Source organism: Lathyrus oleraceus, chromosome 3 (assembly GCF_024323335.1).
Source record: "Lathyrus oleraceus cultivar Zhongwan6 chromosome 3, CAAS_Psat_ZW6_1.0, whole genome shotgun sequence".
In the NCBI taxonomy this organism is placed as follows: domain Eukaryota; kingdom Viridiplantae; phylum Streptophyta; class Magnoliopsida; order Fabales; family Fabaceae; genus Lathyrus; species Lathyrus oleraceus.
In genome coordinates, this window is record NC_066581.1 from 360,220,058 (window position 1) to 360,230,630 (window position 10,573).

The following is a 10,573-nucleotide window of genomic DNA, read 5'->3' on the forward strand; positions in this document are numbered from 1 at the left end:
TCATAGAACTGCACCAATACGCTCATCAAACCTTCGTCCACTTGAGTAGCCAGAATAGATAGAAGCTTCCCATGACGAGCCTTGAAACCCAAGGGATCCAATACATAGGATGTCAAATTCCTTAGCTCTTTCAAGTCGGGTTGTCTGAAACTGTACTTCTTCGTATTCCTTCTTTGTTTGTCCATGTTTGAAAATTTGCAAATAGACCTCTTAAGTTCCTTGAAAATTTTCTCATTATTGATGATATGGATGCAAATGGGTGCATGAATGCATGGATGCAACAATCACACTCAAGGATCAAGCAAAGCACACCACACAAAGGTCATGGGATGGATCAAGTCATCCTTAATATCAATCATCCATTTTGGTGGATTATGGTTTACACCTTATCAACACCCAAGTTTCATTGATATTAAGGATACACAAGAACGGATCAACATGAATCAAGGGTTTATTGCAAGTCACGAGCATGGAGTCTCGGTTAAGAACCACCCAAAGGGAGTGTACTAGGGTTTAAACCTGCCAAACATGTTCTACAAGAGGTTCCCATAGTCATCATCCCATCTTTCGGATATTATCGAATAAACGACTACTCATATTCCAAATGTATTCTCAAGAGAGACTCTTATGAGTGTAGTATCGCGTAACAATCGTATCAAATCTTACACTTGAACGACCTTCGCACTACGTCCTAGAAATAGGCCAAGATGGGCTTGGTAAAATAAGGTCCTTGGCTTCTAAGGTCTATATTGGAAAGAGTAATGCCTAACCACGACTACTCGTGTGACATTATTGATCCCAACATGACCTCCACCAAGTGAATGGGCTTGCAAGTCAACTTGCTAAGGAATAACTCCACACAAGTCAACAAGACTATGCCATTCTCCTATCCTTAGTGTACTTGAGTTCGGGTATAAAACTCATCTCACAAAGATCACCAAGCATACAAGGAATTAATATATCAAGTAATTCAACAATTACATACAATATAGTAATCCCAAATTGCACAAAAAAACGTCAGAAAAATAATATGCAATACAATACAACAAGTATGAAAAGTAGGCAAAATCCTCTAGGCAAATCTCCCCAGCAGAGTCGCCACTTTTCTGTAGCGGGGTATTCGTTACCTTTAGATTTATTGACTAAATCAAAAGTAAACCATACAAGTCGAGTCACCACCGCACTTCTATTTATCCAAAGGAAAGGTTAGAAAGCGAACAAAAACTGAGAAGTTTTATCGAATCAAAAACTAATAAAAATGTCAGAGATCGGGGTAAGGGGGTTGGTTATGCAATGGGAAAGTGTTAAGCACCCAAAACATCCTAGGTACTCCTAGGGAGCCCTTTCACACTTGTTGTAAGGTTGGTATTTTGTGAAAAATTTGTTTGTGCAAACATGATTGGGGAGATGAGGAGAGAATATACAAGTTATTTACAATTTTGTGTTTGAATGGATAAACCCATTGCCTACGTACCATCTTATAAAAGATTAGGATCAAAACCTCGTAGTTCGGGGTAAAAATCTCAAAACAAGTTGGTGAATTGATTGGTCCAAAAGCCTTAAGGTCTTTTGTTATCCAAGGGAGAAAACTCAACCCAAAAACCACAAATCCACCATGTGAGGATAACTTCAACATGCTAGTGAGGGGTTAACCCTATAATAAGCATGGAAGACTCATTGTCCATTACTAAGGATATAGGTGAGTATTATATCTACCTCAAGGATAACTCAAACCTAATAGCTAAAGATTATGAAAAGTTTTTTATAAGAGGTGGCCATTGAAACCACAAAAAGCATTTGAATGAGTTATATTTACCAATGAAAAGTGTTTACAAAAGATGGTCAAAATTGACTTAAAGATTCAATTCAAAATAAGTGTTATGAAAAGGAAGTTTGAAAATCAAAAGCGTAATGCTTAGGTTTCTAATGTTTGAAAAGAAGTGTTAATGTTTGCACAAAAGTTTTGGCTTGGGTTATAGTGGAGGGAAGAAGAAGAATGGCTAAGTCCTAAGCATACAAGAGATGAAGGGAAAGAAATAAGACCAAAAATGGAGTTCCTTTCTTGAGATCATATTGATGACCCAAGTAGCTCCCATCCTTTGGAATAAGCAAGCAAATAAGTGTATACTCCAGTAATCAATCAATCAAGCAAGGCTCTTAGAAATCCTCCAATGGCTCTTAGATCTCTCTCTTTAGAAGCTCATGACAACGGTTCTTCACTTAGGCTCAATGTTGGAATCCCTAGCACAAGAACACACACATCAAAAAGTTCTATAAAACAAACAAGGAATAGACAAGAAAGGGTTTAGAGAATAGGTCCTTTTTAAAGTCTTCAACATTAAGCATTCTAAAGGCAGGAGGCCTAGTTGCTCTTTGACTTTTATAGCACTTTAAAGGCCTAAGGCCTAGTTGCTCTTTGACTCCATTTTTGCATAGGAAATGTCCTAAAGTATAAGTCTTTTTTGTCTATTTTTGCATTTGGTTCACAACAATCAAAACAAAACACAAGCACAATAGTATATACACAGTTATGTGCTCAAGTGAGCAAAAGGCAAATTGCATTAAAATAAACATGTGCTCAAATGAACAAAGGGCAAAAGCAAATGAATAATATATACAAGAATAATAAATTGCATAAATGTAAAGTGCAAGAATTAAATGTTAATGGTTAATGGTTAGTATTAGTGTGCCATAAGGCAATTTAGCGCTATGTTAAGCAATCGTAATTGGACTTATGTAGAAGTCGCAACTATTTGAGGCCGGTCAATAATAATGTAGGCAAAAACACAAGTTAGAGATCTTGATTAGTGAATCAAGCTCCTACAACTTGTCATGCCAAAAGAAAAAGAGAAATGATCTTGTATTGATTTAGGTTCTTTGCTTAATTAGGAAGCAACCTATCCTTAATGCAAAGCCATTCACTTGATCCATGATCAAGTTGAATTAGATTTAAATCAAGGAAGGTTAAACCTCCCATGTATCAAGGCTAACCACCAATCTTTAACTCATTGATCAAAAAAGAAAAAGAAAAAGAAGAAGATGAAGAATAATAAAGTGCATTAATGGAAATGAAATGAGATAATCAATAAGCATTGACCAAAGATATATGAAATCAAGGTCAAACATTAATAAACAGAAGCAAGATGAAGATTAGAAGTCAAGAAACAAATAAAATATTTTTGGTATTTTTCAAAATTCAAATAATACTTGAATTAAAATAATAAAGAAAGGTAAAACTTCAAATTCACTTCAAATCAACTTTGAAAAGTCCAAATGAATTATCCTAAGTTCAACAAGGTCAAACAAAGTTTGACAAAAAATTTCAGCATTTTTAGAAGTCAGAAACTATTTTTAATCAATTAAAATGCATAAAAAATAACCTAATTGAATTAAAATCTCAAATAAATCTCAAATTAATTAATAAATTGATGAGAATATTTTTCATAGATTTATCATCATTCAAAGAGGTTGGAAAAATATTTTTGTATTTTTTGAATATCAAAAACTATTTTAAATGAATTTAAAATAGCCAGAAAAGAGAAAATTCATAAAAAATATCAAATGAAAAAATAAAAAATATTAAAAATCATTTTTAGAAACTAGAAATTAAAAGAAGAAAAATGCAATTGGTCTCACATTTTTTGGACCAATAATGAAGGAGATATGATTTTTTGAAATGAAAATAGAATTAAAGAAATTAAAAGAAAATTGAAATCAGAAAATAAAATGGCAAAAAACGTGAAGCGTTAGATGGAGAGCTCATTAATTGAGCTGGAAAATCGCTTGGACCACATGCGCGCATCCACCATGCGCTTCAGTCAATGCATCACACATAGCCTATTAAAAAGTCATAACATGGAACGACTTGGATTTAATCTGGAAAAGAAGATGCACGACTGTGATTCAATCTGGAGACTAGACGGTGGTGTACACCACCGTCTTCTCCGGCCAACTTCCGGCGCCTGCCAAAATTTGCAGAGATTAAAACTCCACCAAATGACACGATCCAGGTATCAAATGAAAGCTGGGGTGATTTACATCACCCCTGTACCAACAAAATTCACTCTAGGTTTCCATAGAAGGAGGAATCAGAGCTTGAATTTTGTGGTGTTCAACTGGAACTTGATGTAATTTGAAAATTCAAAGCTCAAAATGATTGCCTCTATGTAGAGGACTTCAGACAACGCAGCAACAACAAGAAATATGCTATATACAAGTAGATTCGAAGAAAACAAGTTTGGATGTAAACCTCTTAAATGAGGAGCTTGAGAGCATGATCTCTTGATGTTGATGCTTGCAGTGTGTTCTATGGATCAAGGTGAGCAAGGCTTAGGAACTGTAGATCTAAAAATCAATCAAAGAAATTGAAATTTAGATCTGAAAAATTTGAGAGAAAAGGTGAGTTCCTTTGAGTATGGTTGAGGAATGATTCGTGCAGCATGTAAGGCGCCCTTAGGTTGTGGAAATGAGAAGCATTGGCCCTTTATTTATAGCAACTGAAGGCTGATATGCATGATCAAAGCATTGCATGGATGGAAAGGGCCTCCATGCATGGGCCTATACAAGCGCATGGAGGGCCCAATTCCACTTGGATTTGCAAGCTTATCATCAGCAGATCTAATTTGGACGTGCAGATGGTGTGTAATCAAATCATGCAATGCATTTTCAAATGGTTTCCAAAATTGTACCAAATTGTTCATCCCTTCGAAAATGGCATTTCCAAAAGTGAAGCATAGCCTTATGGGTGATGGTTGGAAATCTTTTGGCATGAGGATCATTTGTTATGTTGACCAAAAATTCATTTGAAACTTGGAAATTGGTGAAAATTGAACATGAAGTGTAGGGTGCAAAACATGTACATGTGAAAATTTCAAAAATGGCCAAACTTCATGCCCTTCTGTTTCAATGATGCAAGCTCCAAATGATAAAACCTTCAACATAAAAGTTGTAGATATTTTCAAGAAAATCAGTTTGGACTTAAGTTTTGCATCATTTGGACTTTTGATGAAGAAGTTATGCGCACTTGAAGTTGGACTTTTTCACATTTCAATGCCTTTGGTCCAAAGTGACCTATAATGTTTTGCATTATCACATGTATTTCTTTTAGGATTTTGAAAATTTGTTCAACTTAACAATTGAATTAGACATCTTAAAATTTCCAATACATTTGGTCCCACCTCAAAATCATGAAAAATGAATGAGTTATGTCCTTGAGAAGTTGACCCAAAATTAGGGTTTCAGTCAAAATGACCTTTAATGTTTTGAAATGGATGATGACCTTCCAAGCTTCAAATCAATTTTTGATGAACATGAAAGTTGTTCATATGGTTCTTAAGAACATTGTTTAGCTTGGGGTAATCTCCATTTGACAAACACATTAACAGTTAGGTCTCAGTGTATTTCAAAGTTGTTAGATGAATTAACTGATCAACTTCTCAAGTCCATACCTCAAATCTTGATGAATGGATGATTGAAGACACTCAAATAAGCTCAAATGTGCATGAAATTATGAATGGAAGAACTTACCTTGATTTCATTTGATCATAGGTTGAGGTTGCTTCATGAGCAAGGCACAATTGATGAACAAATAAATTAGGGTTTCCTTGGGAAACAAGCCTCAAACCCTTTGGTTTGCTTTAATCAAAATGATGATTTGAGATACTTGGGAGGCATATTTGATGGATGAGAGCTTTGGGAACCATTGTCATGCTTGCTTTCATCTTCACCTAGCCATATCAATGAGCATATGGGCTTCTTTGAGCCTTGAATCTTGTGACTGCTCAAGCTACAAACAAAAGATGTTAGTGACATATTTTTGTGCTTTTGGTTAGTAGACAAAAGAAGAAAAGAAATAATATACAATTCAAGCGATCTTTGTGATCTCAAACCAACTCACAAGTGTTCCCATCCAAAGGTAAGGAGCCAAGATGCTATGATCCTTGAGGCAAGATGCAAAATGCAGATGCCATGAGGGATCTTATGGTCAAAATTAGGGTCTTACACTTTCCTAGAAGGCTCAACAATAGACAAGGCTTGGAACAACGTTCCAACCTCATCCTCAGCATCAATATAGGAGAAGGAATATAAATGGCTGACCAAGAGAGCCTTCTCTCCCCCTATCACCACCAGCTTCTTGTTCTTCACGAACTTCAACTTTTGGTGCAGGGTGGATGTCACGGCACCTTCCTCGTGAATCCATAGTCTACCAAGCAAACAACTGTATGACGGATGAATATCCATGACTTGGAAAGTGATCTGGAAATCACTAAGTCCAATCTTGATTGGGAGTTCTAATTCACCAATCACAGCTTTGCGTGATCCATCAAACGCCTTCACTACCACTCCACTCTGCCTCATGGGAAGCCCCTGATATGAAAGTTTAGCAAGAGTGGACTTTGGCAATACATTAAGTGATGACTCTATGTCCACCAACACATTGGATATGGCATCGTCTTTACAATTCATGGATATATGTAAAGCCAAATTGTGGTCTTTTCCCTCCTCGGGAAGATCAGCATCACAGAAGCTCAAATTGTTGCAGGCAGTTATATTTGCAACAATGCTATCAAACTGCTCAATTGTGACATCGTGATCCACGTATGCCACGTCCAACAACCTCTGCAACGCTTCGTGGCGTGGCTCTGAATTCATCAACAAAGATAAGACAGATATCTTTGATGGAGTTTGTAGCAACTGATCCACAACATTATATTCACTCCTCTTGATGAGCCTCAGCATCTCATCACCATCCTCTTTCAAAATGCTAGACTGGCCAACCAGGATAGGAGTGTTATTGGTTTTAACAACAACAGGGTCAACACCCTTCACAACAAGAACAAACTGATTTGAAGAAGAAGTTCCCACAGGACTGGCAGGATTAAAAGCAGCTCTCTTTACATCGTCTTCATGGGAGGCCCCTGATATGAAAGTTTAGCAAGAGTGGACTTTGGAAATACATTGAGTGATAACCCTGTGTCCACCAACACATTGGACAGGGCATCATCTTTACAGTTCATAGATATATGTAAAGCCAAATTGTGGTCTTTTCCCTTCTCGGGAAGATCAGCATCACAGAAGCTCAAGTTGTGGCAAGCGGTTATATTTACAACAATGCTATCAAACTGCTCAATCGTGACATTGTGATCGACGTATGCCACGTCCAACACCTTCTGCAATGCTTCGCGGTGTGGCTCTGAATTCATCAACAAAGATAAGACAGATATCTTTGATGGAGTTTGTAGCAACTGATCCACAACATTATATTCACTCCTCTTGATGAGCCTCAACATCTCATCACCATCCTCTTTCAAAATGCCAGACTGGCCAACCAGGATAGGAGTGGTATTGGTTTTAACAACAACAGGGTCAACACCCTTCACAACAGAAACATACTGATTTGAAGAAGAAGTTCCCATAGGACTGGCAGGATTAACAGCAGCTCTCTTTACAACGTCTTCGTGGGATTTCGGCTGAGCCGAGAAAACACGACCACTACGGGTCACTCCACTAACATCAAAAATGCTCACAACAAAGGTTGAGGGCAACGACACCTCCTTTCCATCTTCTAACATGACTGCATTATATCGGTACGGGACCACTTTATCTGATAGATACGGGACTGGACCCGCTGACTTAATCACAAGAGTTGGCAATACTTTCTTTTTGCTGCCATCATACTTGATAACAACAGGATCAGGAATTTTAAACACGGGGGTGATAACATCAACTTCATCCTCATTACGATTCTGAAGTATCTCAATCATCCCTTGATCTATCATCTCTTGGATGTCCTTTCTCACTCGACGGCATCCTCCTTCATTGATAGTGCACACCTAGCACCTATCATGATTATGCTCATAATGGTTGTGTTCACACAACAGCTTATGCATCTCGACTAAGGATTGCCTTATTAATAACACTGAAATTTACGTATTTTCGACTTCGATTTCACATGCTTTCTAGTTGTTTTATTGTCATTTTGTTCTGTTATTTCTATGTTTTCCTTTGTTTTCAGGTTTTTACTTTAATCGAAGCCCCGGTCGAGAAAAGGAGTGAAAAAGGGCTAAAAACCCTAAAATTCAGCATTTTGTTCTTGTGGCCTACCCCATGGCTGGCGCCATAGACCCTGCCATGACGTGTCAAATTCAACTTCCATTAACTCCCACGTTTTCCCACTACTTCCACTAAGGCGCCCCATATTGTGCTTGTGGCGGGCGCCATGGCCTTGTGGCGGGCGCCACAAGAGGAAAAACGGTTCCCTCCTATTTTCAAGTTGAAGGGCATCCAAGTCATTTCCATCTTTTTACTTGCTTATAAATAGAAACGCGAATTCACTTTTACAAGCATCCAAACTTAGAATAGAGGCAAACTCAGAAGCAAATTTGTTTCACTTAGGCATATATTCAGTATTTTATAGTGGTAATCGCTTCGCATTGGAGTGTTACCACAATTGTGTAATCAAGTCTGTGATAGAGTTTGTAATCGAGTTTGGAGCACTTTGGGAGGAAGTTAATCCTGCCGCCATTTTCATTTCCGCATTTCAATTTACTCACCCCTCCGATTGGAGCAGGTTTTTATTACTTGTCTTTATCTTATTTATTTCCCGCACTCGCTTTACTTTGTTTATTTCTCGCACTCGCTTTAAATTATTTATTTCCTCGCACTCGCTTTAAATTATTTATTTCCTCGCACTCGCTTTACTTTTGTTTATTTCCTCGCACTCGTTTTAAATTATTTATTTCCTCGCACTCGCTTTAAGTTATTTATTTCCTCGCACTCGCACTACTTTCATTTATTTCCCGCACTCGCTTTAAATTATTTACTTCCCGCACTCGCACTACTTTTATTTACTTTCCGCACTCGCACTACTTTTATTTAAATTAATGCACTTTTACTTTATCATGTCTAACTAAATCTATAAGGTTAGAATGTAAGGATCGTAATTGAACCGATAATCCGTACAATTGTTCATAGAAACACTTAAGGGCTATTTTAACTTTCAACTTAAGTTTTCCCGCACTTCAATTCCGTTGGGTAAGATCGAAAGCCGTCCGACGTCCATTTAAACTTAATTGTTTTTAACTATTTCAAAAAACAACGAAAGCGCTTTGTTTAGTTCATTAGGAGTTTTTAACATTAAGAAGAAAATAGATTTTAAAACTATTTTCGGACGCGTTTATAAGTTTAGAGTTTGGTTCGTAAGAACCTCTTTTGGTTAAGAAATCCAGGTTATAATACTTTTCAAATTAGTCAAGATACTATATTTCTTAAAAATAGGTTTACTACTCTAACGCAATGCGCGTCTTTTTATAAGTGACAATAAGAGGGTTCGATTAGGGAGTACAACTCGGTTCTGAATAGGCGAAAGCGACCGTTCCCGTTAAATTAGTTCTTTTCAAAGTAGGAAACATTGCCCATAAGTAATTCTATTAGCAAGTACTTGGATTATCAATTAATTATGTGAATTACATTCGACCCTGTCTTTATTAATTAATCTTTATTTAACACTTTAATTTTCAGTGCACACTCTGAAAACACCTATTTCAATTACCTTTGATAAAAACCATAACAATAGATAACGATAACTTGACACTTGGTCTCTCTGGATTCGATAATCTTTTATATTACTCTGACGCGTTCGTATACTTGCGAAAATCACGCATCATGTTTTTGGCGCCGTTGCCGGGGACCAATTTCGTCAAATTTCATTTTCCTGTTGTTATGTCGTTTAGACTTGGGTTATTTCCCGCCGGTCAATGCGAAGAACTCGCAGCACCGGAAGTTTAAATTTAGTAAACCCTCTGGCGGAACCTGAATGTTACGCTCGCGCACGTTTATTCTTTCATAGAATTAAGAGAGCCATCGCCGAAGATCAAAACCAAAGACCTCTTAAGGACTTCGCTCAACCATCTAATGAAGAACCTAGTTCTAGTATAGTAAACCCAATCATCCCAGCTAATAATTTCGAACTTAAACCATCCCTGTTGCAACTAGTGCAACAGAGACAATTCGCGAGTCTCGCTACCGAGAACCCTAACCAACATTTAAAAATATTTCTTCAATTAGCAGATACTTTTAAAACCAATGGAGCTTCTCCTGAGGCAATACGTTTAAGATTATTTCCTTTTTCCCTCAGAGATAAAGCCCTATCATGGTTAGATTCCCTTCCACCCAATTCCATTACGACTTGGGATAACCTTAGAAGAGTTTTCCTTGCTAGATATTTTCCCCCGAGTAAGACCGCCTTTCTTCGAAACCATATAACTAGATTTACCCAAAACTAAGGAGAATCGTTGTTCGAAGCTTGGGAGAGATATAAAGAGTTGTTACGAGCATGCCCACATCATGGTTTAGAAAATTGGTTAATCATTCAAACCTTCTATAATGGACTTCATTACAACACAAAGATGACCATCGACGCTGCCGCAGGTGGTGCTCTGATGAACAAACCTTATCCTGAAGCTAGTGCCCTCATCGAAGATATGGCTCAAAACCATCAATCATGGGGAGTCGAACGAGCGACAGTTGAGAAGAAGGAAGCCCAAGGAGGAGTGCATGAACTAAGCTCTATAGA

General features: G+C 37.4%; 1 non-coding gene across 1 annotated transcript; it reads right to left on the minus strand.

The window, feature by feature from the left end:
• Positions 1–10,244: 10,244 nt before the first annotated feature.
• Positions 10,245–10,351, minus strand: LOC127134075 (small nucleolar RNA R71). Its single transcript, XR_007807850.1, has one exon. It is a non-coding gene; the product is annotated as a small nucleolar RNA R71 (small nucleolar RNA).
• Positions 10,352–10,573: the final 222 nt, after the last annotated feature.